The 8,707-nt window shown below is 39.4% G+C and overlaps 1 long non-coding RNA gene across 1 annotated transcript; it reads left to right on the top strand.

Annotated features, from left to right (window-relative positions):
• The first annotated feature begins 1,404 nt into the window (after nt 1–1,404).
• On the top strand, nt 1,405–2,373 carry LOC117195280. The gene is made up of 3 exons (XR_004475019.1): nt 1,405–1,553; nt 1,649–2,206; nt 2,267–2,373. It is a non-coding gene; the product is annotated as an uncharacterized LOC117195280 (long non-coding RNA).
• The last annotated feature ends 6,334 nt before the right edge of the window (nt 2,374–8,707 follow it).

The following is an 8,707-nucleotide window of genomic DNA, read 5'->3' as shown; positions in this document are numbered from 1 at the left end:
ATATCGACCTTGACCGTTTCGTGTCCAAATTTCGCCACACCCTCTTCCGCCCCCGCAAAGGACGAAAATCTGGGGCATCCACAAATCTCAGCGACTATTAAAGCTAGAGTAACCAAATTTGGTATCCGCACTTCTGTTAGATCTCACTATAAAACGTATATCTCAGAATTTCGCCCCACCCCTTCCGCCCCCACAAAAGACGAAAATCTGTTGCATCCACAATATTGCACATTCGAGAAAACTAAAAACGCAGAATCATAGATAATGACCATATCTATCAGATTGCTGAATCTGGATCAGATCGGATCATTTTGTAGCCAAAAGCAAGAAATCAATTTTCAGTGGCTACGCAGCGCCCGACGTCACGCTCAGACTGATTTTCTGTCTCTCTCGCACGCACTCTTTGTCGTGTGGTTCAATATTAGCGGCGTCTGCCGCAGGAGAGCCATACTGACTTAGTATCGGGTATAACTGTAGAGTTGCGGTGTCCGCAGCAACTCACAACGTTCCACCTCGTTTCGTCTTTCGTTCACCGTTGTCGGTATAATTTATGGGCTGGCCTCTTCGCAAAGTTTTAGCCTATTTAAGGCTAGATCTAGCTTTTTTGAAAGCGGATATGCTTAAAAATTATGCAAATTCTTATATCCTTAAATCTAGCCTTTTTTTAATTTTACTTGTCCTTGTACTTAGTCCCTTGGGAAAGTACAGATGACACTATAAAGTTTTGGTCAGAAGTACATACTGACTTATAAAGATGCTGGCAAAAACAAACCTTTTGAAGAAATCGCTTTATTTGCCATTGTAATTTTAAGTCTTCCGTGGTCAAATGCTGTGATTTGAACGGGTATTCATTCTAATGAATATCGTTAAGACAAAACTTGGGATTCGAGTGATAGCGAATGAGATGAAATAAGGACACAATTATAATATCTATATATCTATGTATGTATGTGCTGTTTTATTTGTAGCCTATTTTTTAGTGTGTTTTTTTTATAATTTTGTTGCATGTTCAAGCTTGTATTTTAGGTGTACATATACATATACATGTACATAATAGTGTAACCGTAGGGCATGCACACCTGGTCACACTCTTGCGCTAGCAAAATATATGGCACGTTTTGCTAGCAAAACTGTTTCCAGATCTAAATACTGCGCTTAAGATACGACGCCCAAAAGTTAACTTTTCTATTTATTAGTTTTCAACAAATTTATGTATAATTTGATTTCAAAGTAAGGCTATTTAGCTGATTTTTACATGAATTCTACACCTACCAAGGCGGCTCCATCTGTTGGTGGTCCATGCAAAATACCGACTCGATATATCGATTAAACGGTGACTGAATTTCCTAATGCGTTTGACACTGCGGTTAGTTCTGTGTGCGGTATCTTTTGGCCATGCGCGCCATATGTACTTCTTTGTACACAAAGTGTTTAATCTTTTGCTATAAAAACATTATCATACAACTATAAAGGACTAACTCGTAACCAATACTAATAGATGTCATAGACAAACGCCTAGTAACTTATTTTTTCACCTATAATATCAATCTTTGGTAAGCATGGAAAAATAATTTTTCTTACACTTCAGCAATAGAAATGCACGTTTTTGACTTCAAACACTCCATACAACTTTCCTTATTATTCCTAGAAAAAAATGGCGGATAGCGATGATGATAGTGTAGCGTCCTTTAAGACGGCTGAGGAGATCAGCCCGTCGCGTGGGAAAACAATTTTTCCTCTAATGAGCCACGAGTTGAGCTCGCTGGAAAGGAAGCTTAATCGAATCGTATACATACAGCATGCAGGCAGACGCGGCTTATCACAAAGCACTTAACGATATGCGAGATCAGTTGAGCATATCAGTGATTGCGGAGCCTAGTTTATATGGACGCCACAGACCCGTAGCGGTGCTAGTGGTGGCCACGGCCAATCAGACATATGTGTTCGATATCCAGGCACTGGCGCCTTTTTTCCCGAGTTGAAAAAGCTGCTGGAGGCTAAATATCCGAGAAAAGTGGTGCACTATAGTCATCGTATTACCGATCAGCTGTTCTATAAGCACCAAATTAAACTGACTGGATTGAGCGACACATTTGTGGCTCTGTGCGTAGCCCGGCAAGATAAAAGTGCCTGCTCATTGCCAGAAGCGATTTCGTCAGTGCTTAATATTCCCCTAAGGGAACTGCTCTGCGACGAGGTCACCGGGGTAAGTGCCATACCAAAAGTGAAATTAGTTATCCGTTGATTATCCGATTCCTCACTGCAGGTAAGTGAGTCTCGCCAACTTTTCACAGCACGCCCGTTGAGCGGGGACCAGTTTTCGTTTTCTGGCCAGGATGGCCATACTGCAGCACCAAATGCACGACCGGCTGACTTTGGCCACATTTGTGCAGGGATGCAACGCATGTCTGCTACATTTAGTCAAAGCTTCTGCCGTTTCCGAAATGGTACGATGTGGCACCTTATATGGTCCCAAAAGTCGATTTGGCTTCCAATACATCGATGCGTATTACAATTCAGCCGTAGGCTCTCTGCCGGTGGCCTATGAAAGTGATCATGCAGAAATATAAGCAATTAATCAAATTTTCATTGAAGAAATAGAATCCCTGAACTGAAAAAGAGAAAGAAGAGACCTGAATTTCAGCATTAAGAAATACATCCATGAAATACATGTAAAATAGTTATCATACCTTCCGAACATAGATCTAATTTGATTTATTGATCTAATTTGACCGTTGAATGAAATCATTAATACAATACAACTGCCATAGGCAGTTACGAATTATCATTAGTTTCACACAATTTCTTTTGTTTCCTTAATAGTTGTATTATTATAGTACATTAAAATAATTATTAATAATAAATAAAACAAGGCATCCGCAATGATCAGGCCATCGTCAAAAACGGGAATCAGGAAGACTTTTGAAGGCGATTTCAGAGAAGATTGATACTGAGGAATCCATTGATGATGATTCGACTGGAAAATTTGAGTGACATGTACTCATGGAACTTTAGAACCAAGATAACAAATAGTTACTGGAAGCTATTCGGCTACTTCTAAGAGAAGCGGAAATCGACTTGAAGATGTGAATAGACCTGGTGAAAGATGACTTACATATAATTTCTCAGAATATAAGTACAACATGTAACTTCTAAAGTATGCTACTGCCCGTGTTCCATTACACTTCATAAAGTCAGTAGGTAGAAAGGAGATAAACGCAGTGCAAAAATAAATTAAAGTATAGAAATTAATTGACAGCATACGGCTGTCATCTGCTCCATACAGTATATGCGAGGGTGGTCTTCTTCATCATTCTTTTAGACGGCTACTGCTAAAATTTTAGCCGAAACAAACTCATAGTTTTTTTTTTTTTACCACGTGTGGAAGCGGGCTTGTCTGCTGATTTTATAAAAATGGAAAAATAGCAATATCGGTCGGTGTTTCGATACTTATTTTTGGAAATCGCGCAGCGAAATCAAAGAAAGCTGGGATGCTGTGTACGGTGACTCTTCTCCTTCGATGGCGACCGTCAAAAATTAGTTTAGCGAGTTTAGCGATGAGCCTCGTCCAGGGGCCCCGAAAATGGCTACCACGGAGGAAAACGTAACAAAAATCCACGATCTCGTATTGGCAGATCGCCGATCTCAAGGCATCTCAAAAGAACGCGTGGGTCATATCCTGCATGAAATTTTGGACATGAGAAAGCTGGGCAAAACGATCAGAGCGTTCTACTGTACCAAATAATATACCGACAAATCGGCCCCATTTGGCGAAGAAAAAATAACTCTTCCACCATGACAACGCACCATCTCACACCTCCGCTATCGCCATGGCCGAATCGGTCGAATTGCATTACTAACTGCTGCCCCATCCACCGTTGTATCCAGATTTGGCCCCGTATGACTTTTTTTATTTCCTGACAAGTCACTCCGGACAAAAATTTGATTCGACTGAGAGGTCATCGCCGGAACGGAGGCCTACTTGCAGACCTCGAGAAAACTTATGGGTTAAAGAGTTGGAACATAGCTGGGTCAATGTATCGACTAAACGAAGACTATGTTGAGAAATAAATCGCCACTTTTCAAAATTCGTTTTTCTTTTGACCCCTTCGTACGTAAGGGAGATCTTCGAAGGCCGAAGACTCCTGTTTTGCCTGCTAAATTGAAAACAGGTTTTCTATGGTCGTTGAGTTTAGGGAAGATTTAATGCAGAGTGGCACCACTTTCGTCCTTCTAGTAAAGCAGCTGGGATTCCTGATAGGGCAACTGGTACTGAAATTCCGAGAGAGCGAGATGAAAAAGTGCATGTCCTCACCACAGTGGAGGACGTCAAATATTAACTAATCCTCTTGATAAGCGTCGTATATTATTTTACGAAATGGTGAGTTAAGGGCTGAACAGAGGGTCCCCGGGACGGAGGTCTGGACTTATCCTCCAGATCACACTCCAGTTTGATTATGGCAGAAGAATTGTCTATTTGGGTCTCCAAGTGCGACGTACAGTTTCATTCTTTTTTGGCATTCGCATCAGAAAGCAGTATCTGTACCCGACAATCTGCAAAGACCAACTCATAGCTCAGCGTTCATTATATTCACTTAATATATATATTTTAATAGAATATATACGTATCTGGGCATTTCCGTGAAAATGAAAACTAAGGCCAAAAACTTAAGGACAGTAAAAATACATTTTCATATCATTTTGTCCCGATACTATTTTTTTTTTTATTGATTGAAACTGAACTAGTTTAACCAATTGGCATATAATTGCATTAACGCTGATCTGAAAGTCTATTAGCAGAAGATCAATTTTCTGGATAGAAACCTTCATTAATGCCCTTTCAAATAAATTAATTGCTTAGAATTTTCTGTTCCGTTGGAAGATTTTAGATTTGACCAGATTAAGCCTAAGTCGACTTCTAGTTCTCGTACGTTCGCGACCACATGTTTATTGCTATCAATATGAAAATTTAAAATTGGATGAGCCCCATCTTTTGTACTAAACATCTAACAGGAGTGCGGATACCAAATTTGGTTACTCTAGCCTTAATAGTCTCTGAGATTTGTGAATATCCCCAGATTTCGTCCTTTGCGGGGGCGAAGGGGTGTGGCGAAATTTTGAAACAAACTCGGTCCGATATATTAGGAGTGTGGATACCAAATTTGGTTGCTCTAGCTTTTATAGTCTCTGAGATCTAGGCGCTAATGTTTTACTCTAAGCAAAGCCGGCTATGCTACGTGTGTGTTAAAGAGAGACAGGGCGAGACAAAATGAAATTGTTCTCTTGATGCTGGCTATAATAGTAATACGATCCAATTCATATTCTGCAGTCTAAAAGCTATGGTCATTCTCTACGATTCTGCGTTTTTAGTTTTCTCGTATCGTCGAAATTGTGGATGCCACAGATTTTCGCCCTTTGTGGGGGCGGAAGTGGGCGGGCAAAGTTTTGAAATATTCTTGTAGCAGTGACATATCACAGAAGTCTGGATCCAAAACATCGTTGCTCTCGCTCTTATAGTCTTGAGCACTAGCGCTGAAGGGGACGGACAGACGGACAGACGGACAGACAGACATGGCTCAATCGACTCGGCTATTGATGCTGATCAAGAATAATATACTTTATGGGTCGGAAACGATTCCTTCTGACGTTACACACATCCACTTTTACCACAAATCTAATATACCCAATACTCATTTTGAGTATCGGTATAAAAATAATGATTACCAAACCGACTTTATCTGATAGTTTTGGAGCTTTCACATTTTACCACATTTATTTTCCTTGGAATACCGTTTGTTTTTTTATACCCTATATGTTTTAGAATGTAAAATCTCAACCAGATCGTATAATTATTATAGCCAGAATCAAGAAAACAATTTCATTCTTTCTCGCTGTCTCTCTCTAACACACAGGTTTCGTGGTCGGTTTTGCCAATTGCAAAATATGAGTTCAAGGATTTCAGAACCTATAAGAGCCAGAGCAACCACATTTGGTATCCACACTCCTGTGATATCGACCTTGACCGTTTCGTGTCCAAATTTCGCCACACCCTCTTCCGCCCCCGCAAAGGACGAAAATCTGGGGCATCCACAAATCTCAGCGACTATTAAGGCTAGAGTAACCAAATTTGGTATCCGCACTTCTGTTAGATCTCACTATAAAACGTATATCTCAGAATTTCGCCCCACCCCCTTCCGCCCCCACAAAGGACGAAAATCTGTTGCATCCACAATATTGCACATTTGAGAAAACTAAAAACGCAGAATCATAGATAATGATCATATATATCAGATTGCTGAATCTGGATCAGATCAGATAATTTTTATAGCCAAAAGGAACAAATCAATTTGCACTGGCTACGCAGCACCGACGTCACGCTCAGACTGATTTTCTGTCTCTCTCGCACGCACTCCTTGTCGTGTCGTTTAATATTAGCGCGTCTGCCGGAGGAGAGCCATACTGACTTAGTATCGGTTTATAACTGTAGAGTTGCGGTGTCCGCAGCAACTCACAACGTTCCCCCTCGTTTTTTTTCTTTCAACTTTGTTTTCCTTAGATTTTAAAGGCAAAGTTTTGAATAGCCGACTGATACTGAGCGGGTCCGTTCAAGACTGGCATACACCAGGTTTAACGAAAAGTTGCCTATCTGCTGTAGAGTCAAGGCGCTTATCACAGCAACAAAGCCCAAAGAAATAAGGACGCCATTGAGTTTAGAATTCCATCCTTTCTGACTGCTTCAATCCGCATATTTCCTTTCTCAGCAGCAAAGCTTTAGCTGGATGAGCTCCATCAATGTAAACCTGCGGTTTTTCATGTTCACTGTATTTCTCAGGTCACTGTACAGGTATGCCGTGCATACATCCAGCGGCGTGTCGAGAAAAGTTTGCACCCAGGGAAAAATAGATTTGTTCCATAATTAAAGAATCCGTTACACAAAACTCGTTCGACAAAAAATTGAGACTGTTAAGTCTCCTCTATCCCATTGAAGATCATAAGTAATTCCTAACTAACTTTAGATTGCTAAATGAACGCTCTGCTGATGTAACAGGAATGGTTAAAAATATCCTTTCAGCAATTTAGATATTTTTGTAATTTTATGAATGTATTAAAGAATTTCAAAATGATCAATTTTTTCAAAGTTTTTGTTTGCACTTTACTTGACACTTTTCCTGGACTTGGTTCAGTAGCATTTTCTCGCTAAATTCATTGCATGCTTTTCAAGTTCATTGTCAGATTTGGATATTATGTTAAAGCCTGGTTGAAAAATCAAAATCATGTGCTTTCTTTATTTATTTGAGTTTTAATAGCTAATTTTTACTTAATGTTTGGTAAATTTGGGATAAATATGTCTTTTTCTTTTACGTCGTTAAGTTTTGTGAACACACTCTAGCGTTCCCGTCGTGGTTTTTTCGTCTTTCGTTCACCGTTGTCGTTATATTTATGGGCTGGCCTCTTCGCAAAGTTTTAGCCTATTTAAGGCTAGATCTAGCTTTTTTTGAAAGCGGATATGCTTAAAAATTATGCAAATTCTTATAGCCTTAAAGCTAGCCTTTTTTTAATTTTACTTGTCCCTTGTACTTAGTCCCTTGGGAAAGTACAGATGACACTATAAAGTTTGGTCAGAAGTACATACTGACTTATAAAGATGCTGGCAAAAAACAAACCTTTTGAAGAAATCGCTTTATTTGCCATTGTAATTTTAAGTCTTCCGTGGTCAAATGCTGTGATTGAACGGGTATTCAGTCTAATGAATATCGTTAAGACAAAAACTTGGGATTCGAGTGATAGCGAATGAGATGAAATAAGGACACAATTATAATATCTATATATCTATGTATGTATGTGCTGTTTTATTTGTAGCCTATTTTTTAGTGTGTTTTTTTTTATAATTTGTTGCATGTTCAAGCTTGTATTTTAGGTGTACATATACATATACATGTACATAATAGTGTAACCGGGGTAAGTGCCATACCAAAAGTGAAATTAGTTATCCGTTAATTATCCGATTCCTCACTGCAGGTAAGTGAGTCTCGCCAACTTTTCACAGCACGCCCGTTGAGCGGGGACCAGTTTCGTTTTCTGGCCAGGATGGCCATACTGCAGCACCAAATGCACGACCGCTGACCTTTGCCACATTTGTGCAGGGATGCAACGCATGTCTGCTACATTTAAGTCAAAGCTTCTGCCGTTTCCGAAATGGTACGATGTGGCACCTTATATGGGTCCCAAAAGTCGATTTGGCTTCCAATACATCGATGCGTACTACAATTCAGCCGTAGGCTCTCTGCCGGTGGCCTATGAAAGTGATCATGCAGAAATATAAGCAATTAATCAAATTTTCATTGAAGAAATAGAATCCCTGAACTGAAAAAGAGAAAGAAGAGACCTGAATTTCAGCATTAAGAAATACATCCATGAAATACATGTAAAATAGTTATCATACCTTCCGAACATAGATCTAATTTATTTATTGATCTAATTTGACCGTGAATGAAATCATTAATACAATACAACTGCCATAGCAGTTACGAATTATCATTAGTTTCACACAATTTCTTTTGTTTCCTTTAATAGTTGTATTATTATAGTACATTAAAATAATTATTAATAATAAATAAAACAAGGCATCCGCAATGATCAGGCATCGTCAAAACGGGAATCAGGAAGACTTTGAAGGCGATTTCAGAGAAGATTGATACTGAGGAAT

Source organism: Drosophila miranda, unplaced genomic scaffold (genome assembly GCF_003369915.1).
Source record: "Drosophila miranda strain MSH22 unplaced genomic scaffold, D.miranda_PacBio2.1 Contig_AX1_pilon, whole genome shotgun sequence".
NCBI classification, from domain to species: domain Eukaryota; kingdom Metazoa; phylum Arthropoda; class Insecta; order Diptera; family Drosophilidae; genus Drosophila; species Drosophila miranda.
The sequence above is the reverse complement of the archived record's forward strand: the minus strand, read 5'-3'. Positions and strand labels throughout refer to the sequence as shown.